General features: G+C 46.1%; 1 protein-coding gene across 1 annotated transcript in view; it reads right to left on the bottom strand.

Moving 5' to 3' along the window:
* The window catches only part of plxnb2b (plexin b2b), a 104,910-nt gene that overhangs the window by 38,197 nt on the left and 41,902 nt on the right, over positions 1–24,811 (bottom strand). The gene's annotated exons all lie outside the window — the stretch shown is intronic.

Here is a 24,811-nt window from a genome sequence, read left to right as displayed (position 1 = left end):
CACACTTGTCAAACTGAAAACCTCTGATGAAGCTTCCTGGGAGTGGGCCACCGAAGCCATGTTTTATTATGTTAACCTGCCTTCCCTCACTGCACTAAGTGGGGAGACCACTGATTAGACATTTGCCCAGGGGGCCCAGTTAATTTCACCAGCAACTCCCATTTGCATTAAAGTGTCCACTCCCCGATTCCCTGATTTTATTTTGCTTTTCATTTCGCGGCCTCGCTCTTCTCCCTAAATCCATTTCACTTGGTAAATCTATCTTGCCCTTTTCAATTCATGCCCTTACTTCCATTAAAACTGAAATGGTGCAATAAAATCCCTGGCTGTGCTTATTCAGGACAGGAGTGTGTGTGGTTGGTTTTTACTGTTTAAATTAAAGGGGAAGAGGGCGGTTACCGTATTTGCAAGGGTTAACGAACAGCTGTACTTTAAACAACTTAAAAATGCATTACTTCATAGTAGGGTTGTCACGATACTAGAAATTCTTTTTTTTTTAAGATTTATTTTTGGCATTTTTTATGCTTTATTGGACAGACACAGTGAGAGAGAGACAGGAAGGCATGGGAGAGAGAGCGAGGGGAGGACATGCAGCAAAGGACCGCGGGCCGGATTCGACCCCGGGTCGCTGCGGGAAGGACTGAGCCTTACGGCCGAAATACATGGGACACGGACGCGACGCGTCACGTAGGCGGGGCGGAGCGGGGTTTTTTACCTGCTACACAGACTCCATCTTTGTAGCGTGTGGTTGCGTGCCAGCCGTGGTTTTCTGAGGAGATATCAAGTTGAGTTTTGCCAAGTGATAATGCAGTTGGTTATGCAGGGTTTGGAAGTGTAGGCTATATTAACTGGTACTGAATTAATTAACTAGATCGTTTTAACTACAGGATCATGGATACACATTGATTTGATTGATTTATTTTAATGTGCAATGTAAAAGCACCCACAAGGTTGCTCTGCTGCGTCACATTGCCTCTGGTACAATGAGGTATTTATTTTAATCATTTTTAAACAGATTGTACTCGTTTTTTACACAGTTCTATGGAGTTTTTACCTGTTTGAGGGCCGCGTAGCCGCGCGTAGAGGGGAAAAAATAGACCAGACGCGCAAAACTAGAGATGAGCCGCGCGATGCCCGCGCGGGTGCGCGCGGCTTCCGTGGTCCGTGTAGCAGCTTCAGTTGATTATACTGGAAGAGCTCTGCTGCGGGCATTCTGCGGCAGACGTGTCGCGCCGCGTCCGTGTCCCATGTATTTCGACCGTTATGGTACGCGCTCTACTTGGTGAGCCACCGGGGCGCCCCACGATACTAGAATTTCTAACTTCGATACAATACCCAGGAAAATATCGATATGTGATACCATTTTCGATACCATGGGGGAAAAAAATGAATTTTCAATCTTTTTTTAAAAAAAGTATTGTTTTCATGTTAAAATTTAAAATGAAAACAATATTTTAAAGTTGTCTGAGATCAAACAAGGTGTCGATCGCCGTCATGATTTGCTCTTTTTTATTGAGGGGAGTGAGCTATACTGCACAAGCATGTGAAACATCATATTGCCTCCTGGCCTCTGCAGCATAGACTGTAAGCAACTAAGCACAGAGACCCAAACTAGTCCCTTAATATCCGACAACGCAGGAGGAAATCCCGGTGCAAACGAGACAGATGGACGGACAGACAGACAGACGCACGCTTCTCCATAACGTAGGCCCGATAAAACTCATTCAAAACTAGTAAGTAAAACTAACTAATTAGCTTGTTGAAGCAACAGATACCCATCAATGATAGGGGAAAATCAGCAGGGCTAGAGTTAGTGGATTATTATTGACAGAATGATTTTAATCGGACATTTCAACGTCCGGTCGAGCCTTCTGACCGGGCCCGGACAATGCATCTGAAAACCGGACAGCCCGGTCGAAAACTGGGCATCTGGCAAACCTACATGATAACGTTAGCTAGCTCTGTAGCTAACGTTTGGTTTGCTAGCTAAACTAAAACGGATGATGTGCAGGGTACGTTAACATTTATGATAATGTTTAATGCGTCAGTGATGTTGAAACGTGAGCTTTCGCTAACCTCTCGAAATTCTTTATATAGACTGGCGTGTCGGTCCTTCAGTTTGACGTGTTACCCCCTAATACATCCATGGTTACCCCACCTAATACATCCATGGTTACCCCACCTAATACATCCATGGTTACCCCACCTAATACATCCATGGTTACCCCCCTTTCATCGGCACCACTCTGTAGCATTGTTTTCTGACTGAGGCAACAACCCAGCTGACTGCTACTAAGTTAGTGAGAGGAGGGGCTGTGGACAGCGGTGGAGGGTGTGTGTGTAGGTGTGTGTGTGTGTGTGTGTGAGTGTGTGTGTGGCTAGTGGAGGCGGAGAAATAATATGTTTGATTTTTCATTAAGAGAAAGCACTGCTGGTATCGATACTGTTGCAAATGAGTATTGTATCCGTTTCAAATTTTTAGTATCGATACTTATCGAAGTATTGATACTTTTGACAACCCTACTTCACAGTGAGTTTCTATGTGCCCACTACAGGGGGTGGACAAAATAAGGGGAACTTCAACTTTGAAGTAACTAAATCACAAATTCAAAGGCAGCTACACAGGCGCGTCATATTAAATTGAATGATTTACAAATCAGCATGAGGCAACTAACAGAGCTGCAATGAGGCCAAATATTTGGAGCCCGAATTGCAGGTGCATCAGTCAAAAGAAAACGCCAAAAACTGCTAGAATTTATTTAATTTGGCAAAAATCATGACAACATAAGCCAAACACAGACAAACTGCATTGGCAAAGACTGGTCACAGGTTGAAGCTTACCAATGGGAACAGATAAACACCACAAAACTATGGCCTCAAAAATTACCACAGAATTGAATCAACACCACTGTGATACAGTCTCAACAAAGATTGTGCATCAAAGCCGGTATTTATGGCAGGGCTGCCATTCAGAAACCACTTATATCTAAACTTAGTCCTGGAGCTCAGAGTATGAAGCAGATTTCCACCTCCTTCGTCACTCAAAGAACTGGCGGCTTTCCTTCTTCAAGAACGGTGCAAAATCCCACTAAATACAATTCACATTTCAAGGAGGACTGAAGGTGTTTTGAATGCAAAGGGTGGCCCTACTGCTTGTTATGTCCTTGATATTGTACGTTGTTAGGCGTTTATTATTTTGTCTACTCCCTGTATGTTCGTTTCATTTCACATACGGAAACATCAAACTGAATGAGCTAGAATGCTGGTGGGCCTTCTATAGGCATGACTTCGAGCTTCCTGGAAAAATCAATCAAGCCACAATAACATGAAGGCCCGAATGTATTGCTTGTGATAATTGACATGCGTCATTTAACGCTCCTAATTTGCCACTGCTATGGTGCACAACAGATGGGAGCTTTGAGGCATCAGAGGCACTGGCACCTGCCTTTCATCACAACAATTTGTTACAACACCGTATCATCCTTTCTTCAGAGAGTGACAAAAAATGCCCAATGGCCTATTCTACAGTCTGCTTCTTATATTTGGAGACCAGTTAGTAGCAAGACTAGAGAATTCATATTTTGTCCATACATCTACACATTTCTAAGTAACAAGCTAAATTACTCACTTAGTTTGTAGTCCTTGTATTGCATTTTTTAAGCCTCTTTTAAGCCTTTTGCCTCAAAATAGGTCAACAGTCACCGATGCTCCAGATTCAAATAAAGTTCTGAGCGGACAGGTCAAGGTAGTTTGACATGCCACTTGACCTTTCAGTGTGTATTTTTGCCAGCGGAAACACCTGGCACTTCCAATGCTTTTGTACTTGCTCCTGTACATCATAATTACACCTAGATCTGTGCATTGTAATGTTGCACAGAAGGCCAGAAACAAACAACAGCTGTTGCTAACTATTGCTTGGCCTTTTTTTGTTTTCACTGTTCTTAGTGGTTTTGTTTTGAGTAGTGTGTACTACGAGGCAGACTAGTGTCTAAATATTCAATGTAATTGTCATATGCTGGCACTTTATAATAAATATGGACTAAAACTGATAAGCATGACTGCCTCTGTGCATATGCTTCTGATCTGTGCCATCCTTAAAAAGCTGGTAATATCCATATCCCCATCAATTCACTTGGCCATAATACAGACAGCACTACAAACCTCCTCCAAGGTGGATTACGCAAAATGTCAATGGTTTCTGTAACAGAGAAAATTACTTGGCTCCTTTGACTTCCTATCAAACATACTGTGACAAAGCAACTTTCTCGGACTATGATGTACAATGCAAGTGCAATTGTCTCGGGGTGCTCATTTAGGTTACGGAAAACTCCAGTTCCACTTACTTCCATGACTTCAAAGAGTCTTTTTCCTATTCATGCAAATCCTATAGCCTGCCCCCATCCAAAAAAAAAAAAAAAAAAAAAATCTGTTATACACATTTCCCTCAGATGCTGCGTTGTGGGTCAGTGCAAACGAAATTCTTAACATTTTTCAAAGGAGCTCGTGCTCTCCTAGGATGTCTCCTTCCGTCGCTCTATCACTTTTCATCCTTTTTTCATGGGCCTAATCCTGAACGCTGGAATTAAAGAGGCTTCAAAGAGCTGAAGAGAGGCAGACGTCTGGTGGGGGCGACACAGGTGGAACTGGGCCCATGTCTCCCCAGACCATCCCACCTCTCTTTTCTCAACATGTCTCTAAGCTGCTGTGAGGGACATGGCAACGAGGCTTGCCATATAACACGTGGCTATTCTGAATAAATAAAAAGCTGCTAAATTTAGAGGCTGCGCTGCATCAGCCTGCAGCTAATGAAGCCTCCAATGGCTTGGTATAAATAATAATGAAACACACAGCGTGTGCTAACGAAGCTGGCACATCTGGAAAATGTAATCCTGATAAAGACGCAATTGTTGAATTAAAATTGTCTTTTGCAGAGGTTGAGCTAACCCGAAGTTAGTAACATCAACTAATTCCTCCATGCCTCTTTCTCTTTAGTTCATAGTTACAGAAGTTAGGCAACTGCTTTTTCTGCACCGGTTTATCTCTACACTAGGACGGAAAGAGAGACATTAAGAGGAATATTTGTTGAGGTGCTACATGCACAGGCTTGAAAATCAGGAGACGGAAAGGTGTGTCTTTGTTGGCTGGCTAGTCGTCACACACACACACACACACACACACACACACACTCACACTCTAGCTGACAGTACCTTCTTCTTCACCCATCCCCCCCCCCACAATTCAGGACATGTCTGGACAGGAAAAGCAGCTCTCAGCAGAGGAAAATGAAAGATAATTGAAAAATGGCAGGTGTGCGCATGGACACACAGAGATTTGTAGACTTAGAGATGCGCGCGCACGCACAAACAAGCACACACGCGCACAGCTTGAAGTGCTGACAAGGTAATCCCACTCCGACCACACAGAGACACTTCTCTTCAAACTGCCATGTGGCGTTCCTTTGACACCGGGGCACTAAACCCAGCGTGGCAGTCCACACAAGTGTGCGTGAGGGAGACAGAGATCAGGAAGGCGAGCGGGGAAAAAGGAGAGTGAGAATGTGTGTGCGATGATTAGATCACACACACACACACACAAACACTCCCGCAACTGCTGATGCGGCAGGTTTCAAACCAGCATGAGTGCTCCTCTCACTCATTAAAACAGATATGGAAGGGAAACTGATATAATAAATAAAGAACAGACACCCTACCCGCAAAACATAATAGGATATCACCCCATACGAAGATCATTCATATTCAGCACTTTTATATCGGAGAGCTGGCTCTGACAGATGCCAGGGTCTGACAGTGATGGGGTGGGGGAGGTGAGTGTCTTCATATTGGAGCGGCTTTCACTGTTACACGCTGATAAAAGTGAACTGCCATTAAATTAGTCGCATGTCCCCAGAGAGCCCGGGGCCGGGCAGAGGGGTGAGCGAGGGGTTAATGCTCTATAGCCAATCTTCCCATGTCTCTCGCAGCGCGCAAGTGTGCTGAAAAGGCCTGATAAAGTGTGTACAAGGCAACGTGACAAAGTGGGTTAGGAGACACACAAGGAGCACCGCCGGAAATGAGGGGCGGATCCTTGTCCTTGTTTCCCCCCACCACCATCAACAGAAGGAGCAGCAGAACAAGCGGCATTGTTAAGATGAAACATGAAGTGGGAGAGTGTGGAGAACTCCCTCTTTCTTTCCATGTCTCTCCCTCTCTTTTCTGACGTGCATGCGCTCTTGTCCAATCCTTACAGTGGAATTGTTTCAGGAGTGCAATGGGAGGCTGGTGTGACGACGGCAATCCAATTTCCATATGAACAATTACCCTGCCGTCAGGGTTGGCAGTTCATTTATTTCAATTTGACTGACTGGGAGAACCACGCTCACCAAGGCAGCCAGCCCAGCCATTGTATTCAGGGCACCAGGCGCGGACGGGGATTGATGGGCCTGGTCCACTTCAGAGGGAGAGTGGACCCAGCTGCCCTGGCCTGAATATGCTAACACCTTTAAAATGGCTTGTGACCCAAGGAGCGTGCGAATCACACTTGGCTGTCCCATTAGTCTCTCTGTGTGTGTGTGACCCCATTTTCATGTCCGTGTGTTTGTGTTTCTGTTATCATGTGCCCGTCCTCTTGTGCATGTGTGTGTATGGTGAGTGATGTATGACTGGGAATCAGGGGTTCTAGCACACACCCCCCACACACACACACACACACACACACTCGGCATCCCTTCAGGCACACCGCTTTCCTCATTAGGACTGATAGCCTGTTTGTGTGTCTGTTTACCGCTCCGTCACCGCTCTCAAGGCTCCTGCTATCTCCCTCCTGCCAGCTGGACACTTGAGCAGGGAGGGTGCAAAACCACAAGCACACACACATGCAGACATGCTACTCGGGCACAGCACATAAACACACATACTGAAATGTGCTGCATGCGCACACACACACGCGCACACACACACACACACTAACCCTAACCTTCATACACCTGTCTCGCACCTTTCTCAGCCACCACCCTCAATGTCTCTTTTAATCTCTCACTCTCTGTTTGTCTCTTCCCCTCATACACACACACATATACACCCTCCCTCCCTCTCTCTTTCTGGGCAGCAGCAGGTTGGGCTAATCTCCCAATGCTAACTGGCCTCCCCCTCCCCAGCTGGATGTTGGAGCTCTCCAGCGGGACAGAGTGGCTGTTTGCTGTGTGGACACAGCTGGCGGATGTGGGGAACCTGATTAAACCGCCTGGCCTGGCGGAAAAGAGGCACTTTCAGGAGCCAATGGCTCCTCCGACGCCGCCGATACACACAAACAGTTGTCGAGATAGGCGTGCGCACGCAGGCTCACTAATCAACTCAACTCACAGATCTACATGTGAGATCCAACACAGTAACTTCATACAGTATGCATCATGTTGCCCTTACCAACAACTCCTTTTTGTGATACTTGATTGATCAACGTGGGGAAATTCTTTTATCGCTTGCCCCTCTCCACAGGGAGGTCAGAGGTCAGCACACCTGGGGCTGGCAGCGATTCAGTGTCTTGCTCAAGGACACTTCAGCAGGGTGAATGCTTGAACCTGGGTGCTCTGGTTGAGGGGTGGTCTCCCTCCTCACTACGCCACCCTGCTACCCTGCATCCAATGCACGCTCACCCAACACCTACATATACAATCAGGTTCCAACACATACGCACACACAATTAAGAAGTCAGGCAGGCAGACTGACTGGTGGGAAAGAATCCATTACACACCTTATTGGTTATAATGATTTCACTTCGCCGGCATAAACGCCAATGAGCCATGAAGGTATCTTGTAATGTGGTTTAGTCTCACTGCCCAGCTTTCCTTTGGTTTCAAGGGGAATACTGATCTTATAGTGATTGACTGCTTGCCTGACCCATTATAGGAGTCCACACGAGTCGCACAAACTACATACCAGTGGATTAGGAGTTGCACCTGAAGCTGCTAGCTGCTAATCCCCCCCACCCACTCATGTGTTTATAGTGGCTCAGCCTTAAACACAGGTAGGGTGCTGTTGTGTACTGGATGTGAGAGGATCCATTGTGTGCAATTGTGAGAAAGGAGAGGCTTTGCGCTTTTGTCCAGGCTTGTGAGAGCTGAATGGGAGAAAGAGGTAACCCTAGGGAAGAGGGCAGAAGAGCATGGAAGGATGTGTGTGTGTGTGTGTGTGTGTGAGTGAGAGAGAGAGAGTGTGAGAAAGAGAGAGAGAAAGAGAAAGAGGAATGGAAGGAGAGCAACAACCTACACATACACACTACTGACTGGGTTTCAATAGCGCCTTTGTGTGAGCTGGCAGGTGCCTGTCACTCGTCAAGATGAGTCAGAGTGTGGATGGTGACTGAGCATTGTGGTGGGGAGATATGAGCATCAGCTTAGGCGCTGGAAGATTCCGGCTTTTGGTAATGACTATCAGCTATCGGGTAATGGCCCAAAGATTAGCTAGCTCGCCTCAGCATATGGAGAAAAGGTCACATTTAGAGCTCAGATGGTAATGGCTAAATTAGCTGCAAAAAATACCTCATAAAATGAAATTGCTTTTACTAGGAAGGAGTACTTTCCGCTGGTCGTGCAGAAGGAAATAGACTAGACTACTTTTAATTAGTGGGATGAGGAGAACTAATCACAGGAGGAGGTTTGACTGTGATAAAATGTATGTATGGCTCAGCACTGAAATAAAAACTCAACACAAGAGTACTAGAAATACAAGTGACTTCTAGCCACCTCTTTCTCACACACATTAACGAAAAACACACACTTGTTATTGGCCCCAAGCATCCGCTGATTTTGAGACGACCCTCCACCGATTCTCCTTACAGTCACACCTCGCCACCAAATGCTCTTGATCTTATCCAAACCACTCTGCTACACTCATCCCTCCGTCCCTCGATCCCTACAATCTTCATCCATCATCCGTCAGCGCTGCCCCAGCCGGAGGGGAGAGAGCTGCTAAGCAGGGCCTGACTAATGGCTAAACAAACACTATTATCAGGCCTCGGTGGCCGAATGCTGAGCTACAGGAGCCCCAGAGCAGCTGAGGCTCTTAATACTTAATCCCTGCTGCCCTGCTCTGCTAGCGGCTGCTCTAAACTAGGCTGGGATGGGCGGGACTGAAGGTCCACTAATGAGGGACTAAGTACAGAAACATAGGCAGCCTAGTGGGGGAGGGGTCCGGGGGAGAGGGGGACGTCACACATACGCGTGCACACACACATAAACGCTTACACACACAAACACACTTAGCTGAGTTGAGAATAGACTGTATTAAGAGGGGGTAGAGGGGAGTGTGGCCCTCTTGTCTCGGCCAATTCCCCCTCTAAAAAAGGCTCAGGGAGAAGTTAATGAGCCTGTTACAGCCCCACAGTTCCCTTGATAAGGCCGCTGATTACGCCACATGTTCGGGCAAGAGGAGTGTGTGTGCGTATATGTGTGTGTTTGCATGTGCATTTGAATATTTGTGTGTGTGTAGATGTGTCACCTGACCCAAAGCGGTCATCTGCTAATCATACGTTCACAAGTCAGGAATGCACTTTTGAATTTTCTGACAGACACACGCTCAAATGCGCACACGCACACACGCACACACACACTCGTACAAACCAATCAGCACTCTCAGGGCGCAATCTATTCGGCTCTCTCACACTCGCCTACGCGCACAAACGAACAGCGTTCACACCCATGACCACATCACACACACACACATACACACACTCGCACACTCAATCAAGTGTGAGTGAGTGAGCGAGCCACTCAATGAGAGTGGGTGATTAGGCCCTGGGAGAGCAGGCCTGACCTTTCCCTCCACATCAAGTCCTCCATACGCATGTGTGTTTTTATGAGTCAGTGGCTGTAAGCTCTCGGGCTCGCGCCACTTCACATCAAATGTCACTGACTTAAATGAGACGGCCAGACACAGAGACGGGCAGGAGATGGAGGCGAGAAGCAAAGGAGAAGTGAGAGAAGCAGAGAGAAAATGAGAGAAAGAGAAGGGATTATTACAGTAGGCTGTAAGAAAGAGAGGCTGAGAAAAAGCCAAAGCGGGAATGACATAAAGGGAGGGACACGGAGAGAGAGAACGTTGTCACCAATCAATCTTCCGCTCTCGGTTTTCTCCCTGTGTGCATGAGAAACAGCAAAGCGGAGGTATTTTTAAATTCCTTGTTGGTTGTGGGAAGTACAGCGTGGGCCCTCGTGGGTACACAAACCTCCCCCTCTTCCCCTCGTGATGGTTGAGTCTGCACTTCCACATTCTCAGACCTCAGACAGACAGAAAGACAGACAGTCTGAGTCAGGCCACTGGGGAAGAAGTAAGCGAGGGCAGCTGAGGCTTTGGACTTGCACTCCTAAACTTCTCCTAAACACTGCTGAAGGCAATACTAGCTAGTGGCCAAATTAACAGTGTGCTTATCGTCATGGGTGCTTTTTTAATTACATCCAGAGAGGGCATGTACATGCGGACACTGGAAACACCATGCACACAGACACACACACAGACATGTTTGGTCTCCAGTTCAGCTCCTGACGCCTGCAGGTTATGCGATGCTGGTGGGACCAGGGACGAGCTGAGCAGCAGAAGTACTGTCCTTTCTCTCCCCTTTCTCTTCCTTGTCCTCTCCCTTCCTCCCTCCTCCCGTCATCGCCGTAGATCTCAGAGGAGATAGTGAGCCGGCACTCACCGTTGACGGGCCGGAGGACGTGGCGCGACGCCCAGGTTAATTAAGTTTGAAATCGTGGAGATGATCAGCGGCGCTGCCAGTCAGGCTGCCAGCCTCCCTCCGCTGCCGCACCCTTGCTACTACCACAATGCTCTGCCTGTCTGACAGGCAGGAACATGTGAGAGTGTGCGTGTGTGTGTGTCAGTGTGAGTGTGTTAGTGTGAAAGTGTGAGAGAGGAAGAAAGACAATGTGTTTTTATGCACGTGTCTGAAAAGGAATAGAGACAAGAAAGATATGCGCAGGGTGTGTGTGTGTGTGTTTGTTCTTGTATTTCTTTCCTTGTGTAAACCAATTTGAGTTTTTGCAGTGAAGACATTTTTTCAAAGTGAGGTCATTTTGGCCAGTCCTCACTTCTTCAAGGGGAAAGTTTAGGGTTAGGGAATGAATGTAATCAAATGAAGGTCCTCATAAGGATAGAAGTACAAGGATATGTGGGTGTGTGCGCCTTTGTGTGTGTGTGCACGTGTGTCCCACTTCATACACGCATACATAGCCTGGCACACACACTCATACACAGAACGTCTATCCTCCATCACTCTCACACACACATACACACACACCTGCCTAACAGAACAGTGAAAAAACACACAGTCTCCAAATCCCATCCAGACTACAGCCCTTTCCCGGCCATGATTGCTCTGTTCCCCAGGAGGCTCCTATAAGAAGCTGGGGCTGCGGTGATTGTTGATGGATGCCTATTGGCATGAGCAGCACGTAGAGCCACCCTACCCCCCCCCCACCCCTACCACCTGTAATCCTGGAAAAATGGACTCCAGGTATTAGTGAGACGCTTAAAAAGGCAGGAGCCATTTCATACGGTGCCACACACACACGCACGTTAAACTTATTTGTACTATGCTTAGGGGCTCAGTGCTATTATTCCCCCGGCTCAATATCAAAACCCTGACCGCTAAGAGGGTGCATGTGGGGGAGAAGTATGATGTGTGATGCAGACACACATGCACATGTGCACTCCTCACCCGGTGAAAAGGTAGTCTGGGGCTGCAATATATTCAGACAGTCAAATCTAGCAGCAATTTAGAAATTGCAGCAGTCGATGTTGCTTTTTCGATTCTGTTTTGATTAATTGCGCAGTCCTAGCATGATCGTGGTTTCTAATCAAATGCAGACAAACAAAGGTCAGAGGGAATTAGCCCCCCACCCACTAAAAATAAGCTGCTTTAATCAGGTTGCAGATGGCCTGATAAGCAGCAGGGTGGCATTAAGGACCGGTCGTGTGGCGTAGCCGAGGCGTGTCACCGATAGCATCTGCACCTCGTCTCTAAAGGTGCCACTGTGTCTTTCATGTCAGGTGAGTGCGCTGACATTCTGTCACATCCAGACTTTAGATATGGTGGGGGTGGGGGGGCCAAACATCAAAGTCTGGGTTTCTGCTGGCAGGGGGCTAACACAGAGACACAGACACACGCAAAACGCTCAAAACACCCATCTGAAAAGACACGTGCACGCTCACACACGCACGCGCGCATATACACCAACCATGGCCAGTGACAAGCATTAAGTTTGAGTGTGAGATAGCGCTGATGTCTGCCAGTGGACCCTACATTCCAGTCTCTTTATCTCCTGAGCCTTCTGTTGATAATTACAGCCATCCTCCTCTCGCTCCCTTACTCACACCAAGCTGCCAGTCCACACAGCCAGAGCCAGAGGAATTATCACCTGGAGCAATCGCAAAAAGGAGCAAACCAAGGTCAGGCCCTGTGTTCAATTTCACTTTTGATTCCAGTCCACCTCTCTCTCTCCTCTACCACTTATCCACTCCGTCCTCCCGCCCACCCACGCCGTTGAATTTCACTTCAGGACTAACCTCTATTTCCAGGACAACCAGCGCCTCGACACTCATTCATTTCCAATCCTGCAGAGTGGCCGGCTGAATGGAAATTGACGATTCAATTTTTGGAATGAAACTCAAGAGTCCTTTTGGAATTGACTCCCCCCCCCCCCCCCCACACCCACTCACCCTCCCCTCCCCTCTCCTGCTCGGGCGCCCGTTCTGCCACTCCTCTGCCCCCGCCGCTCGCCATCCCCGTCCTGGTCTGCTGAGTACAGCCAATTTCTCCGCTTGTATGGAGACGTGGGCGAGATGGCTACCGCAAAGCGCTGCTTAAAAACGCCCTGCAACTCCCACCAACTTCTCTCAGACACCTTTTCTCCTTGCCCTGTTTCTCTCATCACTAAACTGCCGTCAAAAAAGCAAACACCTACAACCAAAGGGTTTATTCCCAGCATCGCTCCCAGCTGGATGTTGGGTGGCAATTTAAAAATGATCTATGCAAATGTAATTTCGCTGTGTGTCATCTAACACAGCCAATTAATGAGCGAGCTTCTCCAACCCAACTATAAATTAACAAGGCTAGATATAATAGCTAGATTAATGTGTTTTTCTGGCACTTGCCTAATTGCTCGAAGACTCCGGTGGGGCTACTGAGAGCTGGCTCATTTCTATGTGTGATAGATTGAGTTAAAAGAAAGAGGGAGAAATGCAAGCGCCAACTCTATTTATCATTTATATGAACTTTGTTGTCTATCTTATTGGCTCTTATTGAGGGAATGTATGAGAAAAGCAATGAGGGAAGATTTTTTTCCTTAGGGAACTTGTATTTACTTCAACAGAACTGACTAGTATCAGTTGTTAGATTTAATTCAGTCTGAAGGACGGCATTCGTTTTAGTCGGACTTTGGAATTCATTAATGGAAAACAAATTCATAAGTAGTCAGGAGGGCATATGTGTATGGATGGCATATCTGTTGACTCATTAATGAGAAATGAGAGCTTAAGGCAGAGAGAGCGCATGCGAGAGAGAGAGAGAGAGAGAGAAAGGGTGAGACAGAGAGGATGAGTAACCGTCTGTCTCAGCCAGAGGAGAGAGAGAGAGAGAGAGAGAGAGAGAGAGAGAGAGAGAGAGAGAGAGAGAGAGAGAGAGAGAGAGAGAGAGAGAGAGAACAAGCTCAAGGATCCAAAACAGCACATCACCAACAAGGCGGCCCTTTGTTTTGCCCCTCGCAACCGATTGTTCTCTTCGCCGAGGGTGAGAACGCTAATCCGCTGTGGAAAGGGGAGTTGGGAGGATTTACTCTAAGTATCCTTATTAGTGGGAATTCACTGATATGGGGGGGGGGGGGGGGTGGGGGGGGGGGGAGTAAGGGGAGGGGTAGAGGCCAGGATGAACAAGGAGGAAGAGGAGAGCAGCAGCAGCAGGAGTGTAGTGTACTCTGAATACACTGTAGGTACCATATGAATCTTTAATACAGGGCTTAATGGTGAGGGAGGGAAGAGGGGAGGAGTGGAGCATATAAAGAGAGAGAGAGACAGAGAGAAGGAGAGGGAGAGAATCTCTCAGAGGAGGTTACTGAGCCCCCCGTATCACAACACTCCTGATAAGCGGCAGCCTCCAAGGATCAAACCTAATTCTCCACGGTTTCAATGCGACCGCCAAGTCCCTTTGAGATGCGGGAGAAGGCGGCGAAGAAGGAAAGAATTCCCTTTGTCTCAAAAAACAAACAGCGACAGGCTTGATGTGCAGATAAAAATGGATAAAGGATATTTCCAGGTGATAAATTTCTTAATTGCTTTCGTTAAACACATATCCTGCTGGAAGCTCGGCCATGGTACATCGTTTTAATTACACGCACAAGAGCCTAATTAGTTCTATCTGTTGTACCAGAGGCTAACGTGCACCCAATTAGGCCCATATCAAAGGATGGTACAGTCAGACAGTGAGAGAAACTCGGTTCCTTTGTTCTCCAACAGTATGCATCTAACCCCCCCCCCCAGAGTTGCTGATGCTGATGTTGCCATGATCACCCCTGCTATCTTTAAACTGAAGAGCACTTGCCACCTCTCAAATTAAATACAGTAGTTTGCGTGTGTGTATGTGGCAGGTGGCTGCCTCAGGTGTCTCTATCTCTTTGTCTCACTAATTATCGATGATATCGCTAAAGTGGAAAAATAATTTTGTACGATAACCAAGAATAAACAATACAATTCAATGTTGTGGCATCCAGAGGCCTCGTGACAATGCATGGATTAATACTGCCTAACTGTCTAACTGCCAACTGGCTAATCAATATTGATCATGCAAGGGCAAATATCTACATGCAGAGGGTAAGCACGTGTGTGTACATGAGCAAAGACAGATAAACAGTTTAAAATAACTCATCCATGTTCCAGTATTTATAGAAGTAATCTTTCAGCAGGTTTGAAGCATTATGCATGCACTGTATATTGCATTTATAGTTGTACATTTAATGTTCATGTTAATGTGTGGGAGAATAGATAGGTGTGAAGGTAAGTGATAGCACATTAGTTTATAGGAGTATAGGCAGATAGGGACATAATAGTGTAGCAGCATATAGGAAGTGTGTATGTTTATGTGTCTACTGGGGTATATCTACACGTGTATGTGTTTGGGTGTGTGTATATATACACATACACAGTACATATAGCTATGTATATATGTGCTTTTCTATATAAATGTACATCTACTGAAGTTATTTCTCTCACTTTTCTTTTTTTCTAGATGTTTGTTTTATTCTTTATTTTTTTCTTTCATCTGTTTTAAAATTTTACTATTAACCTTTTTGTTCTGTGGTTTGGATTGTGTGTAAAAAAACAACAACAAAATAAAATAAAAAATGACTAATCATAAAAAAGAAACATTGGCCATCTGTGGTCTCAAAGGTCTGAGCCACTGACCTCTGAGCCACAAATGGAACAATCAATGAGAGTCACTGCCTGAAGTGCAATCGTGATACCATTCAGTGCTTTCCTCAGGGTTTCTCCCAAAGAGGGTCACTGATATTTTAAAGGATAAGTCTTGTGGATGAATTGTGAAATACAACCGCTGAAACCACTACAAGGGTGGTACTGTGCTAGCTCATTGTTATAGGGGCCCTCAGGGATGATATGATTTAGCCTAGCAAGAAATGCCACATCTGACATGAAAGATTGAAGCTAAAACTGCTCCAAAACATTTACAAAAAAAGCCTTCTAAAAAGAACTCCCTCGTGGCATTACAAACAACATGGGTAGAATAGAAACAGCCGATCCAGCACTTTGAAAATACAACAGGATCAAAGCTTTCTCAACTTCTTCACATCCCCAGAAGAACAGCTCCTTCTTCCGCACTGGGGCGGGCGATCTCAGAAACTTCCACATCTATCTCAGGTTCTCACAAAACTTCAACATTCAGCTAAGCGAGCTTTTCCTCCTCCCTTGTGCGATTTAAACGCATTTCAGATGGCACATAATGGCCTCCTGGGGCGGCACTACAGCAGAATTGGAGGGAGAAAGCATTTCAGAGCATGTAGCGTTTCATCTCTGCGTGTTCCCCTGTTAGCTGTTAACAACCATGGAGGTCTACTGTACTCTACAATCACTCTCATCAGTCAACGGAAAGCAGCCAGGGTGCATCTCGGAATTAGCTGCACCTAAATGGAGTCCACTGAGCAAGCCTGTAGTGTTTTTTTCCCCAACCACGATTACAGCCCCAGAGCGCGAGAGGAGGCGTCGCCGGCTCTCCCCCCCGGCGCGCTCAAAACACAGCTGGCGAGGTTTTCAGCACCTCCACTCCATGTCTGTTTATAACTTGTATCGAGATGCAGAGAGAGGCAACTTCTCTGGGTGCCCGCGCCTTGTTTTGTAGCTGTGGTAAACATGATATAAGCTGGCAGATGTGAACACTGAAGCACACTGAAGTGTATGCACCGTAACCAAGTGGCACAAATAAAAACTAGCTGTACAGATGTAGATGCAGGAGTGCACACAGTGTTGTTAAGTGGCATGTGGTGCAGCTGGTCCATCTCCCTGATTGGTGCCATTCTACCTCTGCAGGAGACAAACTGGGCTCATAGGTTGGCAATCCACATCCCGAATGGTCCCCGACAAGTCAGATCTGACGGGGGGGGAGGCAGCTAGTGATTGTTACCATGGCGATGGTAGAGCAAGGATCAGGAGGTTAGATCGGATGGCGTGCGGCTCTTGATAGCTGCGTGAGGCCACATATGGGAGACATTCCCAAGGTTTATAATCACTGTCGGCCAGCAGCTCTAGTGGTCTGTGTGCACGCGTGTATTTATGTATGTGTGTGTGTGTGTGTGTGTGTGCGCGCATGTGTCTTCCAATCTTCCTGGGAAACTCATCTGGTCTAAGCTTCCAACTGGCAGTGAAATCCTAAAATCCTACCTACCAGCTTTCTCATGAGTGACAATCTTCTCTCACAGGTCCCTCATGGGTTCTTACTTTTAAAAGAAAAGAAAAAAAACTGTCAAAAAGAAAGCAGGCTGTGTGATTCTAACAAGTGGGGATCGCTGCTGAAGAAGAAAAAAGCCTCAGGTGCATGACTGCAACAAGAGCTGGGAGCACAACACCACCTACCTTTTCCTATTTCCCAGTCAATAAGTTATGTACACCAACAGCAGCTATCAGTTATGCAACGATGCATCCTGGATCAAATCAATGGTGGTCTGCGTTAAAAAAAACCCTGATTGTCATTCCTCTGCGGCATGCCTATCGAGCCGCTCCATTCATCAACTTACACGCTGAATTTTCATCAGGAGGCACTTAATAGAGACAGGCACGTTTAGAGTTTCTCTCTTTGGGTGGGTGGGTTGTGTCGATTAGGCAGAGTTAATCTCTATCACAATAAATAACACTGATTACAACCGCCGAACGCTGAGGGAAGCGTGCTGGAATTAAAGTGCAAAGTGGATAGAAGAAGGATGGGGGAAGGGGCGATGTATGACAAGCCGCGTGAAACTGAACAAGTTTGGCAGGGAGTTATATGTGTGTGTGTGCGTGCGGGGAGGGGGGCAGGAAACACGACGGGGCAACCGCAGTCATTCCTTTACGAGTATCAGTTTCTGGGAGTCAGAGCATCAGACCACTAACAGACACACAAGGCTTCTCTGGAGGGACACATACACTGCCAGTTTCTAACACAGAGGAACAGGGGTGGCTCACATTTCTGTGGCTGAGGTGAACATTAACAAAACAAATCAAACCAAACTGTAACGACGCCACCGCTGAAAAATGATCTTTGTTGCACGCTTTGGGTGAAGAAGCACTTTCTTAGCAGACGCAGTTCATCCAAGGGTCACAGGCAGCAGTGACACATTGTTTTCACCTAAATATAATACTGAACTGTTGCAATAAGTTCCAGGAAGCAGGGGAAGTTCCAGAGTTATGCCCTCATTCTGTTTGAATGAGAGAGAGAAGCCATTTAGCTAAACCTGCAATGCAATTTCCAATCTGTTCCAACCTCCACTTCCCCGTCTACAAAAACAGAACCATCATCACCTATGTTAGTACACCAACCTCTTATCATAGACATAATCTTTTTATACTAATCTGAAATTACTGATCTCTCTGTGTTGTTTGGTTCTGAATGTGAGTGTTGTTCAGACTTACTGGGGGTAAAACCTCTATCTCCTCAACGGCAATGACCTTGCAAAGCTCAATAGATCTTATGTTTGCTGCCTTGGTATGCTGTCTGGATTTGTTTACAATGCAACACATGCTCAACATCACAAATCGGGGATTGCATGGCTGTCGTCAGGGATTACCGGTCTGGTCTTTGAGTTTTTCATTAAACTGCGATATCAGAAAACAAAAAAACACCAACCTCTTAGCAGAAGAGACCTATCTCTCTCACATACATTTGCAGGATACACATGTACATATATATATGGCAGGTTTTTATTCCACGTTTGAGGCTGTCCTTGCTTATGAATAAATCTGACAGCCTCCACGGTGACGGAGACACTTGGGACGCTGTATTTTCCGAGATGAGTCACATGCGACACCGCAAAGAGGAGCGTAAATCAAGAAACAGCTTACGGCCACAGGGCGGACGTCACATACAGTAATTTTAGCTATAATATGTTTAATATCTAAGCTCTTTATCCTATACGGCTGCAGCATGATTTTGTTTGACACCGTAGAGGGTGGAATCCTCTTACTTTCGTCTTTATGAGGTCAGCAGTGGAAATGGACAGAGTTCAGACAGATGGGGCCCAAGGGAATGAGGCAGGGAAAGAGAGATAAAAATGGGGAGGAGCATCAAGTAAGCAGGGGATGAAGACAGGAGTGGGAAGTGAGAGGACAAAATGTAATATCAAGAGGGAAAGAAGAGTGAAAAGTATAGAGGAGAAATCTAGAGAGAAATTAGGAAATAAGAAGGCTCAAGGCTAGTGCAATGAGAGAGACAGAAAGAGAGAGCAAGGACATAAGAAAGTGTGCAAAGTTAATGTTCTGGTCCAAGAGGTCCTGGTTTTGTTGATTTCCTCTTTGCATTAGCAGATTAGGGGAAAGATTTCCTGTCCATTACAGAGGACTGGAGTCACACTGAGGTACACCTGCTAACCAAAGCATCTCCTCCTCAACTGCGATGGACTGCACTCCCTCTCCTCTTCCCGCCTTGCCAGTTAACTCTGGTGCCCCCTGAGCAGTGATGTGCCCACTTGTGCCTGCCCAGGCCATGGGGTCCTCTGTAAAATGACTTGGGAGGCAAGGCTGTCTAAAGTGAAGCCTTGATAAAAGTGCCTTTTTTCCACTTCACCGCTCAGATCTGCGGGAACCAGTCTGTTCCAGTGGCTTCCCCCCTCCTCCATCTTTTAGAAATGAAGCAGGCAGGCAGAAGGGCTCCTGCTAGCCTCCGTCCTCGGGGCAGAACATGGCCCTGACAACAATCTCCTCCCAGCGAGATGCAATCCCTCTCCGCAGGGCTGCCCAAAGAAAAGTGTTGATGCTAACAAAATGTGTGACAGCCTCTCACTTATGTTAACAGAGCACACACACAAAAGAGCAGTACCCCTCCGTTTGAGTTTGGGTTTATTTTCAATCACCCCTTCTAACATCTGAACTCTGCAGTCTCGGGAGGGGAGGACAGTTGACAGTGAGCCAGACAGCTCCTCTCCGCCAGGGGTTTGAACTCTTTGTCCTGTAGAGGGATGGATGTGCAGGCTGGGCCGGGATAGGGGAGGTGGGGGTGGAGGGAAGATGGGTGAGCGAAAGGGGGAATGGAGGGGACTCAAGAGAAGAGGCCCATCAATATCCTGTCATGGCTGCCTGGGAGAGCTGGTGCTATAGAAACGCTGAGATAACACAAGACAGACAAGTTTACTTTCCTGTTTTTTAATTCATGCTGGAAAACAACTGGGGAAAAGTTTACTTGAATTCCACTTGGAGAAAGGACAGGAAAGCCTTTGAGTAAAAATCAGTGTCAGTGTATGGAAACAAAGTGGACATTTGTGCAATGATCACAGAGTGGAGCACTTACTGTGTGTTATGTTTTCAGGGAGTTCCACAGGGTTTAGTACAGGGCCTCCTGATGTTATTCAATGGCAAAGAGCAAAGAGAGCACAAACACTCCTTAGAAGAGCAAAGTGAATTTGAGGTCAGAAATTGGAAGGTTACAGGCATATTGAAGTGGAATTAATCACCTCGGTTTTGGTAAACAACAGCTCAAGGAGGAGTAAATTGTAAAAAGTCTAAGGGGTTTTACAGATGAGCGGATACACATCTCCCTGACTTCACTGTCAAACTAACCACTCCAGACAGACGGTGCTTAAAGAAGCTCTCCACGTTTATTCGGCAATAGTCTACTTCCCTATCGTTTAATATGGTAGAGGCTCAAGTTGACCTGCAAGTGCAGATAGCGTAGAGGAAATTCTCTTATTGGGCAAATAAATTGTCCAGTGGACCTAAACGCACTGTCATCTCTGTGAAAAGGGCAATGACAGCTTCCATAGACCATTCCACTTCAGCACTTTTAATGCATGTTAAGAGGATGGGACTGGCAAATTAAAATCCATATCAATTACTCGTCTCCTGCGAGTGGTAAAGGGGAGTAGTGTTTTAAGGGCAAATATCTGGCATTACCTCCATATCATCAAATATGCATTGGGAGTCATTCTGAGTCAACTAAAGAGAATTTATGCAGAACAGAGATTTATATACTGTAATTTCCACGATTTTTCTATATGGCTGCCTTTCAAGCCATCAAAACGGAGGAATAAAGCAAAGCGGGTGACACACATCCAACAATTTCTTTCTAAAGAAACTCTTATTACCCTGCAGGTGTCAACAGTTGATTCACCACACATTCACTTGCTTTCAAAATCCCCTCTGGCACCATTATGTAGTTTTTGAAATAAAAAGGATGAAACATCTTCATTTCTCAGAAATTACTTTTTTCTTCTCTTTTCTTTCCAATCCCTCTAGCCAAATACTGCAGCGACTCATGTCTCGCTTTTCTGGAGAGCTTCCACACAGACTGAATAAAGCCATGTGTGTCTCTCTCGTATCACATCTAAGATAGCGTATCACAATGAGTGGGCTGCAGGGCCTCCCTCATCCACAACAGATACTGTTGTTGTTTTTCTTCCACGGCTCCCTGGCACTCGGTGATAGTGTGGTGCATTCCAAGTTAGCATCAAGCAAGCCTGAGCTTTTTGGGAATGTTGATTGCAATGCAGTGCCTTTTGCTTATGCAATACTGAGACAGAGATCTCCAACTAAAACATCACAGCAAAAATGCATGTGTCAATTGTTTTTGATCAGCTCAAACAGATGGTATGCCAGCTAGCAACACATCACACTTCAAAAGTCTTGTTTTTTGTTAGGCTGTGGCTATTCTTTGGCTGTGTTCAAGGATACAAGAGAATGAATGAAATCAAGCATGTATTTTCGGATCCTCTTTGTCTCACATAACGCTCCGCCTATACCTTGATAATTAAATCTGGATCGCCTAAAGGATACCACATGACATCTTGACCAAAGCCAACCTTCCAAAACACATCCGTGGAAGCACAGAGGACAAGCAAGAATCACCAATTATGCTAGCAAATTGGGTACCTGTATTGAAGGAGTAGAGGAAAAGATTAGCTCTGGGCAATTTAGGAGACTTCATTTTTCTTAAGTGTGAGGGGATAGATAGACAGACAGAAGTCGATTGACTGGTGCACTCCTAACCCACACTCATGACCGACCCTGGGTTCTTTCAATTCACCATTCTAACCAATTACAATTGCAGGAAAGCGTCCACACAAAAATATAATTCCCAGTCATACATCTATTTGTCTCACCCTATCTTACCGCCTCTTCTTTCTCAGAATGATTCGTACAAACCATCAGACAAGGCTGGGGCAAATCGTCTATTCGGTAAAATCGACAGTGCGGCTCGGGGGAAAAAAAAGAAAAGAGAGAAGGGGGGGAGAGAAAGTAAGTTCAACTCAAAGCTATCTGGCTCCCTTTGATCAGGAGGAACGGTGGATTAGAAAGGATTCTCCAGAAGTTTCTACTTAATCCCCATAACATTCTATAAACCCACTAGTAAACGTTGTGGCAAACTCAAGAGCACTCCCAAGGTCAGATTAGACCATATCTTCCACACCAGGGTTCCTTGCTACAACTAGTCCACATGATGCAGTTGCAGTTCTCAGCTTTTCACGATGTGATGCAAAGTAAGGCTTGATTCATACATCTTTATTTGCCTTGGACTGATTCCACTTTCCTGAGACAAAATTGGTCCACAGTATTAGGTCCACAATATTGGTCAGTATAGCCCTCGCTTTCACCTAAAAATCAATTCCTACATCATTGGGTTTGGACTCAGTCCATTTCACGTGATGGATGCCTCTGCACTGAACCTAGTAGGTCAACTTTCCTACAGAGTCTGAGAAGGTGAGATTTCTGTGAGTGAATCAGACAAAGAGTGACAAGAGAAACATTTCTCCAGGGGTGTTACCTATTGAGGACCTCTGATGTTTTCTGTCTGCACCACCCCCTTGGCTTCTTTTGAACTTTAAGCATCACATCTCTAGAAACAATTTGAGATCGTGTTCGGGATTGTGTTTGTGTGTGTACGTTTGCCCTCCGAGGCAGAGCATTATGTCTGTGGGGGTGGACTGATGAGACAGGCACGTAGACTCAGTTTTTGTGTCGTCAATCACCTTCGCGTACAGTAAATGATTTTTCAACAAGCCCCAGGGTGATGGATACTCAAAAGGAAGGGGTGGGCTGGGTGCTTTTCTACTAGTTTCTCAACGGAGGGTGCAGGGAAGAGAAGGCCCCCACAGCACCACACTCTTGGTGTGCCACGCACGTTTTTCCATTTGGGCGCTAACGCTAAACGTAGCGCCCTGGGCCAAAGCCATGATGAATTCCCCCTCCTGGCAGCTCCCTTGTCTCAAAGGAGCACTCAGGATGAGAGAGGTGGAGGGAGGGGGAGCACGTCTGGGGACAGAAGCCCCATGTCGAATGAGAAGCTGCCAAATGGAGCCTCCATAGCTCTTCATCAGGGCCGGTGGTCGTGGGGGGGGGGGGGGGGGGGGGGGGGCTGCCCTAGGCTAACGCTAAAAAGTGCAAGCCAGGCAACACATCTGTGCAGCTGGGTTTCCTCTATGGCATGGAGGATGCAAACCCTCCAGCAAGAAGAGGCAGGCAGGCAGGAAGGCAGGACAGGGACAGCGAGAGAGATACAGAGGGAGAAGTAAACAGAAAGAGAGCCAGTCAGAGAAAGAGACAGAACGACAGAGAGAGACACAGGGAAGTGGGGTTGTGTGTGGCTTCTGACTCTGAATACTGAAACCAAAACTTTCTCTCCCCCTCAGCGTCAACCACGTTGAGCCGAAACCACAACAGCCCTCCAATGGCGAAGGCGCCAAAGGAATGCAAGGCAAATCTCCATGGTAATTCTCCCTCTGCAATCATTCTTTCTGTCTCTCCAGCTGTATCTCTCACGCCGTTTGTTTCCATCTATTTTCATTCAGGCATAATTAAGGCCCACTGTATATACTGCTGATCGTCAATTAAGATGATTCACAGTCTGGTGGGAAGACTTTTTTTCGCTTGATGGTATTGTTGTTTGTTACCCTTCGCTGCATCTCTGTCTCATCGTTGATCCATCAGAGGAATTTATTCAGAACTGATGCTGCAGTTGTGCTGACATTTACTTTCACTTATGCCTCCACTCTCCATCCATGTTTACCCCGGCTTTCAAGAGATGCTTTCATTTTGTGGACAACAAACCTGCTCAAAAATTTTGCACAATGTAGCAGAGATGCTGATTTGCTTAACCGAAATGACATATAAAATGTAAAAACTAAATTGAGAGAAGGTTACCCACAAATGTTATTGAATGTTATCAGTCAGAATCTGCTATGGAATTACCAGCAGACAAAGATTTTGGGAAAAAATATTTACTTAAACTTTCTACTGGTTTGGTGAGAGTGGAAAACTCATATGGTGCCAAATGCAGCTGTGGCGCAGGCCAAATGTCCCAAGATGCTCTTGTGGCAATGACAAGGCTTTCAATCTTCAGGCAGTTGCAGCAAACTCAAGGGTCTGGTAAGACTTTACATGAGGTTGTTTCTGTGTGTTCATGTTGTAACACACTGTAGAAACAACCTCATCTCTCTTTTTCCTTCCACCTAATATTTGAATTATTTTAAGCTCATTTTTCAAGTGCTAAGTCCCAGACAGTGCCAGCAATTGCACTGACCTCATTTTGCATGACCATGAAAAGTCGCACATTTCCAAATGGCCACATGTATCACTTTTTGCACAATTTAATGGTTTGCGCCCTTCTCAGTAGATTTGAGCTTTTGTGTTTACACATGCCGGCAATGCACTGATTTATTGGTAATTACTTTGTGACAGGGTTTTTGTCAACGCACCACACCACCACGCGATTGTCAGCACCACCAATTTCAGCTTGTTTAATAAGCAAAGCAATAATCTGATGCGATGTATGATTACAGTGTACTCTCCATGGTAATAATAACCTTGCTTATTACACATTCATGTGAATCAGCCTTGTATAATGTAAAGTGTGACCTTAAGTTTTATCATGGCAATCATGACCTCGTCCAGGACTTCCATTAAAGAATATCTGTCTCATTAGATTATGGAATGCAATCTGTGCCGGGCGAGATAAAGTGGTACCAGGTCACACACTCAATATCTCAGCATTATGTAACAACGGGAGGAGCTGGTGTGTCCATCACTCTCCACACACACGCATACACGTGCACACACACTCACACTCTCTCTCTGTCTCT

The sequence above is a fragment of the Centroberyx gerrardi genome, chromosome 4 (assembly GCF_048128805.1).
Source record: "Centroberyx gerrardi isolate f3 chromosome 4, fCenGer3.hap1.cur.20231027, whole genome shotgun sequence".
Taxonomy (NCBI): Eukaryota; Metazoa; Chordata; class Actinopteri; order Beryciformes; family Berycidae; genus Centroberyx; species Centroberyx gerrardi.
The sequence above is the reverse complement of the archived record's forward strand: the minus strand, read 5'-3'. Positions and strand labels throughout refer to the sequence as shown.